Source organism: Pholcus phalangioides, unplaced genomic scaffold, assembly GCF_987345545.1.
Source record: "Pholcus phalangioides strain wild (caught in Gottingen) unplaced genomic scaffold, Ppha-v1.0 ptg000005l_1, whole genome shotgun sequence".
Classification (NCBI taxonomy): Eukaryota; Metazoa; Arthropoda; class Arachnida; order Araneae; family Pholcidae; genus Pholcus; species Pholcus phalangioides.
This window is the reverse complement of record NW_028301598.1, coordinates 15,126,046-15,143,962: the sequence shown is the minus strand read 5'-3', so window position 1 is coordinate 15,143,962 and position 17,917 is coordinate 15,126,046. Positions and strand designations below refer to the sequence as shown.

At 31.8% G+C, this 17,917-nt stretch overlaps 1 long non-coding RNA gene across 23 annotated transcripts; it reads right to left on the bottom strand.

The window, feature by feature from the left end:
* LOC149086352 (uncharacterized) lies at window positions 1-17,511 on the bottom strand. 23 transcript variants are annotated; one of them, XR_016192703.1, is made up of 15 exons: window positions 17,076-17,511; window positions 13,795-13,969; window positions 10,584-10,766; window positions 10,289-10,471; window positions 9,993-10,175; window positions 9,681-9,879; window positions 9,372-9,542; window positions 9,063-9,261; window positions 8,793-8,964; window positions 8,533-8,698; window positions 8,240-8,422; window positions 7,951-8,122; window positions 2,950-3,121; window positions 2,693-2,856; window positions 1-2,576 (listed from the first exon to the last, which is right to left on the bottom strand). It is a non-coding gene; the product is annotated as an uncharacterized LOC149086352 (long non-coding RNA). The 23 variants fall into 23 exon arrangements; XR_016192705.1 differs by having other exon boundaries at window positions 8,517-8,698; window positions 9,079-9,261; XR_016192707.1 differs by having other exon boundaries at window positions 8,529-8,698; window positions 9,079-9,261.
* Window positions 17,512-17,917: the final 406 nt, after the last annotated feature.

Below are 17,917 nucleotides of genomic sequence, written 5' to 3'. Positions count from 1 at the left end.
TATATCTCACTGAGAATAAAACTTTATTCTCTTCCTGTTGGTAACCTGAGAATCAACTAGCTACATCAAAACTTCCCAACAGGAAGAGAAAGATAAAATGCAAACCTCTCAACTAATTCAAGCAAAACAATAATTCGCCACTAAAACATTTACATACACATAAAACAAATTCCACTTTAAAAGGCAAACAAAAAAGGCTCATTAGAGGACACTATTTGGCACAACAAATTATTTAAATTTCATTGGATCAGCAAATTAACAAGTACACTGAACACCTGCAAGAAATGCTTCAGTTACTTACTTTTCCCATACTTTAAATAAATTAACAAATTCGTAATCATATATATTCTCAAACCACTTCTGAACAAAAATGTTTCACCTTTCTCAAATTTAAATAAATTAACTTGACAATCATGTTCTAATCATTTCAAAACAAAAAAAAATTCATCAAGCAATAATTCATAGTCAAACTTCAATAAATCAAGGAATTGGAAATCATGTTCAAATAATTTTTAAACAAAAAAAAAAACCCATCTAAAATTAGACTAATTTTGATGTTCCAGGAATTATCAGGACAACAGAAGACAACCGGATTGAAACAATAAGCTCATATCATCTGAATAATCAATTTCATTAAAATAATGCACATACCTTGTCTTGCGAGCAGGCCTCTTTTGCAGAATTAAAAACAAACAACACAATTTCACACATTTTGTTTATTTACAACTTCATTTCATTTATTAAAAAAACAACCAACCACAAAAGCTTTCAGTTCATAAGGAAAAAAAATTAAATAAATACAAAGTAATAATAATAACTTATTTAAAAAATAATATTCAAAGAGATTCTAAACAACCCACATTAGTCAATATGTACTTTTAACCGACTTTGAAATATTCAGATATGTTAATACCAACTTCACATTTTCTAAAGAGCACACATAATTGTTTCAATCCAATATCAATTCCTCAATAATTCATTAAGCCACAGACATTTAAGTATTTCAATGTTACTTATGTCATTATGTGCTAATCACATATAACATTTATGCACTCATTTATATTTTTCCCGTTGCACCCTGCTACCACGGTTATGGCTATTATTCAACAAAGAATTGTAAAAAAACCTCAGTTCAAGCAATAAAGTTTGTTTAAAAAAATTTGCATTTTACTAACTTGCACTTTCATACGAACTTAAAAACTCTCAGTTCTTCTCCTACTCAAAACATCACATCATTTCTCCCTCTCTTCTCTACAATAAATTTTGGCATACATGTTTGGAGCCAATCAGACTTTTCTCAAATTCACACAAAAATAAATTCAACAAAAGAACCTTGAAGAACGAAACAAAAGAAACTTCAATAAAAAGACAGAGGAATCAATGTTGCTGACATAAAAGAATCTCAATCACAAAAAAAAGTAAAAGAGCCAAGCCACACACACCAAAGAATGACCGAAAAAATAAATAAACCTATGGAAATCACAGCTATCTTGAAATCAGACACCAACCAATGAAACAAAACAAACCAAACTTCAAAATTATCAACCTCTATCAACAAACCAAACAACTTCAAAATTATCAACCTCTATCAACAAACCAAACAACTTCAAAATTATCAACCTCTATCAACAAAAGAACAGCTGCATAGAAAATAAAAATTCTGAATTGCTCCAAACAAATACAATAATTATATTTAGAAATTAATATTTAATAATTATTAATTAAATTATTACTTTTTATTTACACAGATTCCCCCCCCCCCCATTTTTTTGACAGATGATCTCATGCTGCAGATTCTGATGATACCAAGATTTCCAGCACTACCACAATTAAGAAAATCATTGTTATACCATAACTACCTGCTTTAAATATGTACATATGTGCATATAACTATGCCATTCGATCAATGTCATAACACATATTTTATTTCAAATAAAAATGACTTTGATTTCATTCATTACAACAATACTCCCAAACGCAATATTAAAAGAACTTACTTGCCTTCATATCTCTTTTGCTGAACTCCTGCATTAAAGGTAATCTGTTCACTAGGCACTCACTTCAGGATTAAGTTGCAAGCAGTTACAGCAGCCCCAACCAGATGAACAACACTATATGCAGCTTTCCCCAACCAGATGAACAACACTATATGCAGCTTTCCCCAACCAGATGAACAACACTATATGCAGCTTTCCCCAACCAGATGAACAACACTATATGCAGCTTTCCCCAACCAGATGAACAACACTATATGCAGCTTTCCCCAACCAGATGAACAACACTATATGCAGCTTTCCCCAACCAGATGAACAACACTATATGCAGCTTTCCCCAACCAGATGAACAACACTATATGCATAACTGCTTTCTTTTCATCAATCAAACCAGGTACAACATTTAGAAACAGAACGGGTTAGAAAAGAGCAACATCACACATCTTCAACACTTATGCAGCAGCAGCAAACTATGATAAGTTTCAATACGGATGAAAAGCACAAGCATTCTCCTTGATGGATCGAAACACGTACAGGCAACAGTTTCGTTCAACACTCTTCTTCCTCAGACTGCTGTTTCACCTGAAAATTATTATAAAACACTCTTTACCGGAAATTACCAATGGATAATATAATACAAGACAGTTTTCAAGAAAGGCTGTTATTTGACAGAAACACACCAAAAGTAATACCAATACCTTCCCTTCAAAGCGATCAGAATGAGACATCAAGATCGGGTGCTGCAATTACGATCTGATGAAATCAGTAGCACAAGCCTTCTCTTTCATGGATGTACACCCAGCAGGGGATACAAAACAGCAATATCACCACTTTAGGTTCGACGCTCAGAATGTTCCTTTAACTGAAAATCATTATGAAACACTAATTACCAAAAAACAGAAAATGTATAATACAAGACACTTTTCAAGAAAGGCAGTTATTTGACAGAACACACCAAAAATAATACCAACACCTTCCCTTCAAAGCGATCAGAATGAGACATCAAGATCCGGTGCTGTAATTACGATCTGATGAAATCAGTAGCACAAGCCTCGTCTTTCATCGATCGAAACACATACAGGCAGCAGTTTTGTTCCACACTCCTCTTCCTCAGACTGCTGTTTCACCTGCAAATCATTATTATGAAACACTCATTACCAAAAAAAAAAAGGAATTTCTAATACAAGACACTGTTCAAGAAATGCTGTTATTTGACAGACACACCAAAAATAATACCAACACCTTTCCTTCAAAGCAATCAGAAAGACACATCAAGCTCAGAAGCTGCAATTACGATCTCATGAAATCAGTAGCACAAGGGTCATTCCATGTCAAATCACCCAGCCATGACACCCATAGTCTCAGATTTCAATGATTTTTTTTTTATTTGTTGCATTTACCATCCTTATTAACCGTGTGAAATATTATTTGCATATCTCTAAAACTTTTTGAGAAAAAAAATGTTGAAATTTATCAAAAACTGATGCAGATTACTTTTCCGAGGCTCAATTTTTAAGCGGCATTGTTTGAGAAAATAAATCATAACTTTTTCAATTTTCAATATATTCAAGTGAAATTTTCACTAAAGTGTTCACAAAAACATACAGAATATGAATAAAAATAATTCATACACTTACATTTGAAATTTACATGCAAAAAAATTATGTAAACTTTGTTTTTGTGGAATTTTTCGTTAGAAAAAATACAATTTTTCAAACGTATTTTTAGACCAGAGGCACAGCAGTTACCAAAACAAATTTTATTTTAAATTTCTCCTATGTATATGAAGTAAAATACTGGAGAAAAAAAATAATGGTTTTTTGACCGTTAATATGTTTATTCTGGCTCGCAACACAAAATTCATCAAAATAAGACTGGGTCGTTCAGATTTCAAATCATTCAACTAGATACTCAAATGCAACCCATCGTCCCAGATTCCAATTATTATTTTTTATTTATTGCTTCTACCATGCTTGTTGACCATGCAAAGTTTCATGTGCATATCTCTAAAACTTTTTGAGAAAAAAAATGTTTTCTAACCTCACGAATGACGTCTCTTAGGCTAACCCCATTCAAGCAATATTATTTGTGAAAATATATCATAACTTTGCAGATTTTCAATATATACAAATGAAATTTGCACTAAAATGATCACAAAAAAATGCAGATTATGAATAGAAAAAAATGTAAGCCTTAGAGGGAAAAAGTCATTTAAATTTCATTTATTTATTTCTTTTTTTAATTTTGGTTTGACACAATTTTTTAAACACTTTTTTTTGGATGCACAGCATGAATTTTCAATTTTATTTAAATTTAATCCTATTAATATATTAAGAAGACTAGAAAAGTAAACATTATTTTGACAGTTAATACATTTGAGTAACAAAACACAATTGTACTTATATGACTACATTAATTATATTTGTACATTTTGACTTAATATAATGATTCATGCTTGTTAAAAAGAAATTTATGTTTTATTTTTCAAGTACGCTTATATATTTATTACAGTATTCACTAAATTAAGTTCCATGAGTAGTTAATGCAATAATTCAAAACAATTAATAAATTTTAAAATTCCAGGATTAAATGAATTCATGAAATAATTAGAAATTTTAATGTAATGTGTCAAATGGGAGTTGGTGAAAAAAAAAGGTTTTGGGTGAATAAAATAATTTTTCAAATTAAACCTTCATGCTCAGATTCTTAGAAGTGTTAAAATTCCAAATAATTAATTTCACTTTTAATTGATCTATAAATATTTCTTATGATGCAACAAAGACAAACTTTTGCAATCTGATATGTTTTTGCATAATTATTTTGTATTTGATAAATCCAGATAATATTAATCATATATATAGATTAATTTTTGAAGTTTTTTAACATGATTAATTATAAAGTTATTTTACCACAACAGTGTTAAATGTTTTTTTAATTACTTTGATTTTTACAGCATATATTTTAATAAACATATATTTAATGTATATTATAAATATGAAATGGTTATACTTGTGTGAAAAAAAATCTACATTATAAACACAATTATTACACAAGCCTCTATATATTTTTCCCAAGAAATAATTTAAAATTGCTGATAAAAAGCCAGAATATGAGGCATTAAATCACAAAGAATGAAATTATCAGATGGAAGAGAGTAGAACTGAAAACCTAATGTATATAATGCCTGGTGGTGATATATAAGATGTGATGTTTCTTGTTGTGATGATGATTGTAAAAAATAATAATAGCTTCTGTGAAGATATGAACTATGGCACACTGCTCTCTTCCTTCAGAGGGCAGCTGGTGTCTTATTTAATTATAAGACTTTATCATCCCAGCAGGTGATGATAAAGTCACTGCTGCTGCTTCATTGTGAAAACTAAAACAAAAGTGTTGGAACTAAACTGCCCCCCCCCCCCTATCCAATGATGCAAGTCTCAACTACAATCTTGCTGAAGACAGAGAATGTGCTCCATAAAGTAGCCTACTCCAGGGTTAGCAAATTTTTCTTATGATAACACAATTTCCATTTGAGCTAAATATTTTATATCATTTTGGAAATAAAGGAAAATGTCAGAAAAGACACTTGAAATTTATAGTGTTGGAAAAAAAACTGGATCTGACTGTCATAAAAAGTGTTATGCAAAAGTGTAAAATCTGTTACACATTACATCATTGGACCCATCGGACATCAACATTGAGGAGTGGAGCAAGTTCTGAACATTTATCTACTGTGTGTTTAAACATCATAGAGCTTTTTTCTCAAAGTATGAAATATATCCGGAAGCTTGCTTTAATCCTTTAAAATGTCATAAGAAAAAAAATAACAAAAGGTTTAAGGATAGTAAACTTGTATTTTTCATGTATAAATGAAATAAACGGTTGTACAAAATCAATTCCAGGGCAAAAAATATGCCATGCCTGTAGAGACAGTGAATATAAACAACAATAAATTAAATGAAGAAACTGAATACTGTGAAGAGATGAACAGTGATAGTAATGTAGAGAAGTAACTTGGAAAAATGTCAATTATTAAACAAGAAGCAATTAAAGAAATAAATTCATCTCTACAGAACATAGAAGAGTCACCAATTAAACTTCATACGGTACCTCCACAGTGCAAGTCAAACAATGCCAAAAGAAAAGTTGCATCTGCTTACAACACTTTAAAATCAAATGTTTGTAAAGTTTTTGAAGAATTACCAGAAAATGAATCTCAAAGCACACTTACCATAATGAAGATATTAAACAGAAAGAAAATATTAATATTTTGATAAAGTTAATTAGAAATAAGACTCAATTTACCCATCACAACAGGGGCAAATTTTAACTCTGGCCCCTGCTTTAAGAAATGGGAACAAGGAAAAAAAAGAGTTCAATGTCACTCAATATGCCGTGAGAAAAACAGGAGAGCTTTTGTAAATGAAAAAGCAAAGGTGAGCCATTGTGTTTTTATTATAAAAAGAATCAAAAATTAAATTTCAACGATTTTTTTGCAATCTAATTTTTTAATGCAAAGGTTTAAATTCTTTTTCCTAGTCATAATCTACATTTTTTTGTGAGCATTTTAGGGGAAATTATTTCATTTGAATATATTGAAAATCTGCAATAAATTTCTTTTTATTAAGCACGAATCATTATATTAAGTCAAAATGTACAAATATAATTAATGTAGTCATATAAGTACAATTGTGTTTTGTTACTCAAATGTATTAACTGTCAAAATAATGTTTACTTTTCTAGTCTTCTTAATATATTAATAGGATTAAATTTAAATAAAATTGAAAATTCATGCTGTGCATCCAAAAAAAAGTGTTTAAAAAATTGTGTCAAACCAAAATTAAAAAAAGAAATAAATAAATGAAATTTAAATGACTTTTTCCCTCTAAGGCTTACATTTTTTTCTATTCATAATCTGCATTTTTTTGTGAGCATTTTAGTGCAAATTTCATTTGTATATATTGAAAATCTGCAAAGTTATGATATATTTTCACAAATAATATTGCTTGAATGGGGTTAGCCTAAGAGACGTCATTCGTGAGGTTAGAAAACATTTTTTTTCTCAAAATATTTTTTAGATATGTACATGAAACTTTGCATGGTCAACAAGCACGGTAGAAGCAATAAATGAAAAATAATAATTCGAATCTGGGACGATGGTTTGCATTTAAGTATCTAGTTGAATGATTTGAAATCGGAACGATCCAGTCTTATTTCGATGAATTTTGTGTTGCGAGCCCGAATAAACATATTAACATTCAAAAAACCAGTATTTTTTTTCTCCAGTATTTTACTTCATATATTTAGGAGAAATTTAAAATAAAAGTTGTTTTGGTAACTGCTGTGCCTCTGGTCTAAAAATACGTTTGAAAAATTGTATTTTTTCTAACGAAAAATCCCACAAAAACAAAGTTTACATAATTTTTTTACATGTAAATTTCAAATGTAAGTGTATGAATTATTTTTATTCATATTCTGATGTTTTTGTGAACACTTTAGTGAAAAAGTTATGATTTATTTTCTCAAACAATGCCGCTTAAAAATTGAGCCTCGGAAAAGTCATCTGCATCAGTTTTTGATAAATTTCAACATTTTTTTTCTCAAAAAGTTTTAGAGATATGCACATAATATTTCATACGGTTAATAAGGATGGTAAATGCAACAAATAAAAAAAAATCATTGAAATCGGAGACTATGGGTGTCATTTTGACGGGTGATTTGAAATGGAATGACCCACAAGCCTTCTCTTAGATGGATCAAAACACATACATGCAGCAGGGGATATAAAACAGCAATATTACCACTTTAGGTTCAATGCTCCTCTCCCTCAGAATGTTCCTTTATCTGAAAATCGCTATGAAACACTAATTACCAAAAAAAAAAAAAAAAAAAAAAAAAAAAAAATGTATAATACAAGACACTTTTCAAGAAAGGCTGTTATTTGACAGAAACACACCAAAAATAATACCAACACCTTCCCTTCAAAGCGATCAGAATGAGACATCAAGATCCGGTGCTGTAATTACGATCTGATGAAATCAGTAGCACAAGCCTCGTCTTTCATCCATCGAAACACATACAGGCACCTGTTTCGTTCCACACTCCTCTTCCTCAGACTGCTTTTTCGCCTGCAAATCATTATTATGAAACACTCATTACCAAAAAAAAAAAAAAAGGAATTTCTAATACAAGACACTTTTCAAGAAATGCTGTTATTTGACAGACACACCAAAAATAATACCAACACCTTTCCTTCAAAGCAATCAGAAAGACACATCAAGCTCAGAAGCTGCAATTACAATCTCATGAAATCAGTAGCACAAGCCTTCTCTTTGATGGATCAAAACACATACATGCAGCAGGGAATACAAAACAGCAATATCACCACTTTAGGTTCAATGCTCCTCTCCCTCAGAATGTTCCTTTATCTGAAAATCGTTATGAAACACTAATTACCAAAAAACAAAAAATGTATAATACAAGACACTTTTCAAGAAAGGCTGTTATTCGACAGAAACAAACCAAAAGTAATACCAACACCTTCCCTTCAAAGCGATCAGAATGAGACATCAAGATCGGGTGCTGCAATTACGATCTGATGAAATCAGTAGCACAAGCCTTCTCTTTCATGGATGTACACCCAGCAGGGGATACAAAACAGCAATATCACCACTTTAGGTTCGATGCTCAGAATGTTCCTTTAACTTAAAATCATTATGAAACACTAATTACCAAAAAACAGAAAATGTATAATACAAGACACTTTTCAAGAAAGGCTGTTATTTGACAGAAACACACCAAAAATAATACCAACACCTTCCCTTCAAAGCGATCAGAATGAGACATCAAGATCCGGTGCTGTAATTACGATCTGATGAAATCAGTAGCACAAGCCTCGTCTTTCATCGATCGAAACACATACAGGCAGCAGTTTTGTTCCACACTCCTCTTCCTCAGACTGCTGTTTCACCTGCAAATCATTATTATGAAACACTCATTACCAAAAAAAAAAAGGAATTTCTAATACAAGACACTGTTCAAGAAATGCTGTTATTTGACAGAACACACCAAAAATAATACCAACACCTTTCCTTCAAAGCAATCAGAAAGACACATCAAGCTCAGAAGCTGCAATTACGATCTCATGAAATCAGTAGCACAAGCCTTCTCTTTGATGGATCAAAACACATACATGCAGCAGGGGATACAAAACAGCAATATCACCACTTTAGGTTCAATGCTCCTCTCCCTCAGAATGTTCCTTTATCTGAAAATCGTTATGAAACACTAATTACCAAAAAACAAAAAATGTATAATACAAGACACTTTTCAAGAAAGGCTGTTATTTGACAGAAACACGCCAAAAGTAATACCAACACCTTCCCTTCAAAGCGATCAGAATGAGACATCAAGATCGGGTGCTGTAATTACGATCTGATGAAATCAGTAGCACAAGACTTCTCTTTGATCGATCGAAACATGTACACGCAGCAGGGGATACAAAACAGCAATATCACCACTTTAGGTTCAATGCTCCTCTCCCTCAGACTGTCAGAAAATCATTACCAAAATTACCATCATTAAATTAAATCATTAAATCATAATTAAATCATTACTAATTACCAAAAAAACAAAAAATGTGTAATACAAGTCACTTTCCAAGAAAGTTATTTGACAGAAACACACCAAAAATAATACCAACACCTTCCCTTCAAAGCGACCAGAATGAGACATCAAGATGAGGTGCTGCAATTACGATCTCATGAAATCAGTAGCACAAGACTTCTCTTTGATCGATCGAAACATGTACACGCAGCAGGGGATACAACACAGCAATATCACCACTTTAGGTTCAACGCTCCTCTCCCTCAGAATGTTCCTTTAACTGAAAATCATTATGAAACACTAATTACCAAAAAAAAACAAAAAATGTGTAATACAAGACACTTTTCAGTAAAGCCTGTTATTTGAGAGAAACACAACAAAAATAATACCAACACCTTCCCTTCAAAGCTATCAGAATGAGACATCAAGATGAGGTGCTGCAATTACGATCTCATGAAATCAGTAGCACAAGACTTCTCTTTGATCGATCGAAACATGTACACGCAGCAGGGGATACAACACAGCAATATCACCACTTTAGGTTCAACGCTCCTCTCCCTCAGAATGTTCCTTTAACTGAAAATCATTATGAAACACTAATTACCAAAAAAAAACAAAAAATGTGTAATACAAGACACTTTTCAGTAAAGCCTGTTATTTGAGAGAAACACAACAAAAATAATACCAACACCTTCCCTTCAAAGCTATCAGAATGAGACATCAAGATGAGGTGCTGCAATTACGATCTCATGAAATCAGTAGCACAAGACTTCTCTTTGATCGATCGAAACATGTACACGCAGCAGGGGATACAACACAGCAATATCACCACTTTAGGTTCGACGCTCCTCTCCCTCAGAATGTTCCTTTAACTGAAAATCGTTATGAAACACTAATTACCAAAAAAAACAAAAAATGTGTAATACAAGACACTTTTCAGTAAAGCCTGTTATTTGAGAGAAACACAACAAAAATAATACCAACACCTTCCCTTCAAAGCTATCAGAATGAGACATCAAGATGAGGTGCTGCAATTACGATCTCATGAAATCAGTAGCACAAGACTTCTCTTTGATCGATCGAAACATGTACACGCAGCAGGGGATACAACACAGCAATATCACCACTTTAGGTTCAACGCTCCTCTTCCTCAGAATGTTCCTTTATCTGAAAATCATTACCAAAATTACCATCATTAAATTAAATCATAATTAACTCATTACTAATTACCGAAAGATAAAAAAATGTGTAATACAAGTCACTTTTCAAGAAAAGCTGTTATTTGACAGAAACACACCAAAAACAATACCAACACCTTCCCTTCAAAGCGATCAGAACGAGACATCAAGATCGGGTGCTGCAATTACGATCTGATGATGATGGTTTCTGACAGTTTTTGACATGATAGTTTAAACTGCGGTTTAAACCATCAAAAACTGCCATGTGTCAAAAACCTGCCAACCTTACTCACAATGTTCCTTTATTAGTCAGAAATGAGGAATACAGAAAAAAAATTACCAAGGAGCCAAATGGCCCTAACTGGCAATCACAATTTACAATTTGATATGAAACTTATAAACATAAAAATAAATAAATAAAAAATAATTGACAGAACATGAGTGAACAGAAAGTAAAAAGAAAACAAAACACACACACAAAAAAAAAAAACAATAAACTAAACACAATATAACATAATAAGGTCATGGTGGCGGCAGGCATGTGGTGATAATATTTCGATTGTAAAGAAAAATAAGTAAGTAAGAGGGATGAAGTTAATTTGAAAAAAAAGAATTTAAAGTAAGTCCAAAGGGGAAAAAAAATTTACCATTTTTTTCCTTCCATTTAAGGGAAAGATGTTATTTATAGGTGGGAAATTCATCCTAAAAAAACTCTTCAATATTATTTATTGAAAACAGGTAGCATTTTAATTTTTTTTTTCAAAACTAATAATGAAGTATTATTGTTAAGGAATTGATCAGGCAAAAAGTTATAGAATTTAGGGATGAGATATGAAAAATGTTTCTTACCAATAGTTTTATAGATTCTAGGGAGTAATAGGTGGAGTTGATTCTTGCAGAAGAACGAAAGGTGTTCAAAGGTAAAGAATGTTGATTTTTATATAAAATAACTATTGATTTGAAGAAATAGAGATGTCAAAGAGGTAATATGTTTAGAGAATGGAGAAGTTGTAGTGAGGGAGTACAATAATCATTGGTAATCAGTCTAATTATTCTTTTGTGCAAAGTGACCAAAGGATATGGGTTAGTAATGTAGTCACTACCCCAGGAGGAAAGACCATAAAGTAGTTGAGAGTGAAAAAATGAATAGTACAGAACTAAAAGAAAAGTGGAATTGACATAAAATTTGAGGTAAAAAAATTTGTACAACAAATAACGAAGTTTGTTGCGAAGTTTTGTGATATGAGAATTCCATTTAAGGTTAGAGTCAACATAAACACCAAGATATTTGATAGAATGTACTTGTTGAAGAGGATTACCATGACAATCATTAGGGGAGCAGTTAGAATCATGGAAAACAATATTAATATTATGTAGAGGGTTATTAAGTAATGAAAAATAGATGAATTTGGTTTTGGATACATTAATAGTTAATTTATTAACTGAATACCAGTTGCGTACTTTAATTAAGTCTTGGTTAATCGTATTAGTCAACGTTTGGTCGTCTTTAGCGCTATAAATAATGACTATCATCAGCAAATGTTATTGTTACCAACAATGTTAACGTTACAAAAGTCATTAATGAAAATGACGAATAATAAGGAAGGACAAGAACAGAGCCTTCAGGGTCTCCGTTAATAATTTTCATAATATTGTTATATTTATCACCACACTTAACAAATTGGTATCTATTATTAAGGTAAGATCACAAAAGTTTAAGAGGAACACCTCTTATACCACACAAACTAAGTTTTTCTATCAGGATTTCATGAGAGACGCTATTGAAAGATATCTAAGAAAATGGCAACTATTTTGTAAGATTTATCAATATTAGTATAGACAGTTGAAGTAAAATCTAGAAGAGCAGATTCTGTGTTTTTGTTAGGTAGGAATCCATGTTGTTTGGGGGGGAAAAAGTTAGATTTAAGTAGAAAAGGAAACAGTCAAGATTTTATTATGGTTTCAAACAGCTTGGAAACAGAGTTAAGGATTGAAATAGGTCTGTAGTTATTCAGGTCATTAGAATCACCGGATTTATAAATTGGAATAACTGATGCAATTTTCAAACTATCTGGGGAAAACACCTTCTGAAATGCAAGAATTTTGATAAGAGTAGACAGAGTGGAGACTGTGCAAAAAGGTAGAATTTTTAAAATACCAGAGGAAGTAGAAGTAGGTAGTTTTCGAATAATTTAAAGGATTTTGTAGGAGAAAAAAAAATGTGAATTAAAATTATTAGCTAGTAGAGAGAGGTTAGTTACAGAAGGCAATTTAGATTGTTTATCTTTAGTACCTGATAATTTGTTGATAAATTTCCATTTCGAATCTAGGTGCATCTGTGAAATTTTTGAGAATAATAATTTTGTTTGGCAATTTTTACCATTAATTTCACATGGGAAGCTGTACTTTTATATGCAGATAAGATCAAATTATCAAATAGATATTTTTTGGATTTTAAATATAGCTTCTGCTTGATTTTAATCATTTCATGAAGATCTCTCGTAAACCATTTATTAGGAATCATACGTGAGTTAACCAAATGACAACGGGAATGATTATTAACAACTGTTTCAAGGGAGAGAATAAAATCATCAAATGCCTTGCCCGGGTCATTTGAACGAGAATTAAAACTATGGTTAGACAGATAGGGAGAAATAGCTGTATAATTGATAAATTTCACAGTAGGAGAATTCAATGTAGCCGTCAATCTAGGAGATAAAAATATAAACTTGCAAAGAATGGGATAGTGATCACTCAAATCCGTAGTAAATACAGTAAACATATACAATAAATATTAGTAATGCTTTTTAAATTACGAATAAAAATGTGATCTAAACAGGATTGTGATGATGGTCTGGTTACAACATTAATTAATGGTGATAGACCATGGCTGGAAAGCATATCAATGTAGTATTGAATATCGCTAGAATCAGAGCTTAATAAATCAATGTTAACATCTCCAAGAAAAATAACATTTCATACCAAATCATTATGAAACACTCATTACCAAAACTTACCAATGGATAATATAATACACAGCACTTTTCAAGAAACGCTGTTATTTGAGAAACTCACAAAACGAATACTTTCCTTCAAAGCAATCAGAATGAGACATGAAGATCAGGTGCTGCAATTACGATGTGTACTGGCTGATGGCATTTAAAGAAAAGCAGAAGAAGTCCTGTAAGAAGTCTGTTAAGAAAATTAAGAAGTCCTGTTAAGACTTTTTGAAGAATAACTATTTCAATACCACTTTCAAAAGCACAATAGTAAATGGAATGTGTAAATTAAAAGATGTGATGTAAATATAAATAATCAAGGTGCACCAGATGGCACTGTCCATTATTTTTTCAAAGGGCCTTGTTTAAATTTCACTGTTCAATGCTAGTGTAATCATTTCTCACAAATAAAGCACTTCGATTTCTAGCTAAGACAACTGAATGCTATTGGATAGCATGAGAATCACCAAACCTAAAATAGGTAATCTTACTACACAGAATTCTATGCACAAAAAAAAAACCAGTGCAAAACAGTAACAAAAACATTACAAATGAAACAAATTATGGTATTCAGTTCATTCCACTATGAATAAATTACAGAACCACCTGCATTCACAATCAACTTCATATGATAGAGGAAAAAACAAAAACCATGTTTTGCCATTACCAAATGTATAAAAAATTTCAAAATTGATTATAGAAAAAGTAGGGGGGAGGGAATTTAAACTCTAAGATAAATAAAATAAATTATAATATATATATATATATATATACATAGGTCATAAACAAATTTGGGAGCATAATAAGTTCAAAACCTTCATAAAATCAAAAATTCAACACTGAAACCACTGCAATGGTAAAAATGAAACCACTACATACAGGAATTACTGTATTCGTGAAGTAGGTGAAACACAAGTAATTCACTATATATAAAACACATAAAATAACAGCAATTGACTTCACAATGGTTCATCAAACACTAAAATAAAAAAAATCTTGAAACCACTTATACCAGAATAATATACTTCTACATCAAGCAATTAGATGTAAAAAGAAATTTAGTTGACACCTCACAATCCTATTACAGATGGGAAGAATATTCAGTTTAGCCGAATATGTAAGTACAACAAACTCATTTTAGACAATTATATTAATTCAAATTTTTCACTTACATTAATGTGAATACAAATACAAATACAAATACAACACCACAACAGGCAAAATGCCCAACGAGGTGGCTGATAAAAAGATGCCCATAAAAATATGGTTGTCATGTTTCAAAAATACAGCAACCCAATTAAAAATGCAATTAACACACATTACAAACAATATATACACAAGTAAACAATATATATACAAGTGAAGTGATCATGAATTACACAAGCCAAGTTCACTACTGAAGGATGTATCTAGACAAAGTACAGTGGTACCTCAGGTAATAAGACTCAGAAAAAACAAAATTTTTCGACTAACAAAGGCTTTTCCTTTTCTAAGTGTTCTGCTAACAGACATCTTAGTTGATAAAGCACCTGTGTCATGAGGCAAATTATTGTGCCAATCAAAATTAATGCACAAATTTATTTGCAATTAATTGAAAGTAGGAAACTACTAAAAATTATAAAAAGTAGGAAAAGTGGGAAACACTACTCCCTATACAGCCTTCTGTTCCAGAAAGATTTTGAGGCATTTCGTGTGAAATGAATAATTAACATTCCAGAACAAATTAAACTAATGTACAGAAACACATGGATAATACTGTTTTGGCTAACGAATTGTCTTCATTAGTTGAGTAGCAAAGAACATTTAAAGGTATAAAAACAAGAAAAAAACTAGTTCTACTTTTCATGATTTAATAGTTAATTGTAAATAAAGAAGTATTAATAAAATATTCTTAATTAAGACGCAAAATTGGAATTTATAAAATGCTGAAATTATTCATTCACAAATTACTCTGTATCAGTTTTCCGAATGAGAATACATTATGCTACACAAGAAAAGATTAAATTTTTATATGGGTCCTTCATTCCCTTAATTTTCATTCAGAAAGTTGTTCTCTTTTCTGAGCAAAAAAAAAAGTTTTTAAACTAATATTCAGATATTTTGCCAATAAAAAAGAAATGTTTAACCAGTTAGAAATTATAATTCAAAAATTAAACAGCAGAAACACAGGAACAATTCTTCACAGAGGTGAGGATACGCTGTCTCAAAACTGGTACAGACTAATCTTTCAATGCATTTTGAATATTTTTTACTTTGAACCTACACCTCTATGATAAATAGTTGATCAGATAAAGGCAGTGTTAGCACTTACAAGACACCCTGTAAATTTGATATCATTAATTACTTTCATTATCAATATCATGGAAATAAAATCCAGAATTGCCATGTCTACAGCATTGCGCGGGGGGGGGGGGGGGATGTGACATAGTTTCAAGAAATTTTCTGCTCTTCTGAGAGTCAAAGATATTTATCAGGAAAATATATCATCATGGTGACTACTAGAATAAACCATTATCACAATCACAACTTACCCAAAGAAAAATCACAACTTGGGGATAGATAACGGTAAAATTTATTGAATCCCATTACTTGCAGGAAAACTGCATAACAAATTCATTTATATTATAGAATAAAAACATAATCTACAATTCGTTACTTACTAAATATATGCAGGCAGGGCTGCAACTGTGAGGGAGCAGGCAGGTCTCCTGCCCCGGGCGCTGGACCCGAAAAACTGGACTGGCGCATATTTTATTCTGAAACTTCTCCTTCAACATTACAAGGGGAAGTAAAAATGAGTGCTTGCCCAGGGTGACCAAGCATCTATTTGCGGCCCCGTCTGCAGATTTAATGCGTGAAAGAGGAATATATTTCTAATGACAAGACATTACTGTAATGTTTCATTAAAATCATCAATTTAAAAATCATTTTTCCCTGCGTCTGCATTATTTTACATCAGCTAAAGTCAGTCTGGACACCTCAACGAATAACATGAGTAAATGAATTCGAAAATTTGGAAAATCGGAAAAATAATTTTCTGCTAGAATTTTTTCCTCAGTTCACAAAAAAATTTAAACTTCGGAAAGCTGGTTAAAATTTGTTATCCTTTTTCATGAACAGGTAAAGATTCCATTCTTGTGGGGGAGGGGAATGGTTCCTTCGTTTGCAAACGGCGGCTATGTACGTCATCAGATTCCCGGATTTAATCTTCAACCAAGCCGAACAAAATTAAAACGTAAGTACATATTACTTTCTTCAAGGTATATACAGTCACAAAAAAATACACATATAGAACTTACCCACTTTCCAAAGGCGACTAGTATCTTTTTAGACGGCAATTAGACGCTGCAGTTCGAACCCAATCCAAAAAAGGTCATCAATTCATAATCTTGGGCTGGAAGAAATCTAGACTGTTGCCGATGTTCAACACTCGTCATGGAAAAGGATGACAAATTGGCACTGCAAAACAGTTTCAGCAAAATGGTTGACCAACTTAACACAACGGTCCAGGACGGAGATGGCTCAAAAGACAAAACTAAGAAATTAATAGTTAAAAACACGATAATGGACTTTTGAAGCGATAAAACGATTTACATAATACTATCTCAGAATATTTTTATAAATTAGCAATTAAATTCACGCTTTTTTTGAAAGAAAATGGCTAGCGTTAGTCGAGTAGTGGACTACACATACAACCTAACTCTTCGGCAAACGCCTGCTTAATGTCAAGTTTACCCGCGAAAACTCGAGCATCGGGGTTTCCCAAGTTCACCCAAGGAGCTTCACCGAACGCTATTGGTTAGAATTTTCGCAAACTGTCATACTGTTGATGACTACTTTTTTTTTTCTTTTTTTTTTTGGCGGGAAACTCTTTGGATAAGCTCATTTCTTCATTTCCGAAATGGAGGTAGTACCGGAGGTAGTTTCCGAAATGGAAGAGGTACTGTAGCGGTGTGCCCGGTGGATATGCTAATTTTATGGTGAGCTATTTAATGATGATAACTATAGATTAATTGATTCTTTCTTTCGTTTTCTTTTTCCATTTCATAAAAATTTTCAATTTACCTTAAATGCAGATATTCCTACAACATCTTGTGTATTAATGTGTTTCTAAATCATGGGTCTTCAACGCATGGCCCGC